This window comes from Mytilus californianus, unplaced genomic scaffold, assembly GCF_021869535.1.
Source record: "Mytilus californianus isolate M0D057914Y unplaced genomic scaffold, xbMytCali1.0.p SCAF_15, whole genome shotgun sequence".
Classification (NCBI taxonomy): Eukaryota; Metazoa; Mollusca; class Bivalvia; order Mytilida; family Mytilidae; genus Mytilus; species Mytilus californianus.
In genome coordinates, this window is record NW_026262637.1 from 22,501 (window position 1) to 24,001 (window position 1,501).

Here is a 1,501-nt window from a genome sequence, read left to right on the forward strand (position 1 = left end):
ATACGCAAACCCTGACCCTAACCCTAACTTAAACCCTGACCCTGACCCTAACCCTGACCCTAACCCTGACCCAAACCCTGACCCTAACCCTGACCCTAACCCTGACCCAAACCCTGACCCTAACCCTGACCCTAACCCTGACCAAAACCCTGACCCTAACTCTAACCCAAACACTAACCCAAACCAAAACCCCAAATGTGTTAAAATCGTTGTTTTGAAGGCCTTACTTTATCTTGGAACGGGTAAGTCTAGGGGGTTAACCGATTAGATTTTCGTATTAAGTTTTTTCACGAACTTCTCAAAAATCACAGTTTTGGAGGGGTGGGGGGTCAGGTTGTGGTTTTTGGTACTTTTCAAAGTCGATATTTTCAAAGTCTCAACATGATCCTATGCTTCGATTGGCTTGAAATTAATAAATCGACCCCGTTAGGGGCAGTACTTTGCGAGAATTAAGCCTATGATGAAAACCGCAAGTCTTTATCTTTTGTAGTTTCGGAGTTGGGGTTAATGTCGGGATTAGGCTTCACTCTCACACAAACGTTTCTTCAGTGAGGTCGGAAAGTGCGGCCGTACACTTCATTGATACCAATAAGTTTTCATGCTCTAGATCGCCTTTTCATCTTTTCGGAACAGTTAACTTTAAGAAAATATCTCTATTCAAATCCATTCTACACCTATTTGAAGATTGAAGTCAAAGGCACTTTTCATACTCTGTACTTAGAAATATTTTTGGAAATTTCTGACGCATGCGCAGTCACAAAAAAGGGCAGACATGCGCAGAAGTGAAAAAGGGCACCTCACTAACCCTCGTCAAAGTCCACTACCCTAAACCCTAACCCTAACCCTAACCCTAACCCTAACCCTAACCTAACCCTAACCCTAACCCTAACCCTAACCCTAACCCTAACCCTAACCCTAACCCTAACCCTAACCCTAACCCTAACCCTAACCCTAACCCTAACCCTAACCCTAACCCTAACCCTAACCCTAACCCTAACCCTAACCCTAACCCTAACCCTAACCCTAACCCTAACCCTAACCCTAACTAACCCTAACCCTAACCCTAACCCTAACCCTAACCCTAACCCTAACCCTAACCCTAACCCTAACCCTAACCCTAAATTAATCTAGGTCCAAAAAGCTTGAATTTGCAGTTCCGACTATATTCAGATAGTACACCTTAAATCTTTTTATAACTTTTTCAAATCAACTTGGATTTTCATCAAACTATACAGCTATCTTGGTAACATATTGATCTTACTGAATCAAAGGTCATTATGTAGTTTGGTGTATTGCTGTCAAATTTAATGAAGGTCAAAAAAGCTAGGATTTGCAATTTTGGACAAAATTCAGCATTTCAGATAGTACACTCACCTTAATTTTTTTTATAACTTTTTCAAATCAACTTGGATTTTCATCAAACTATGCAGCTATATTAGTAATATATTGATCTTACTCAATCACAGGTCATTATGTAGTTTGGTGTGTTGCTTACAAATTT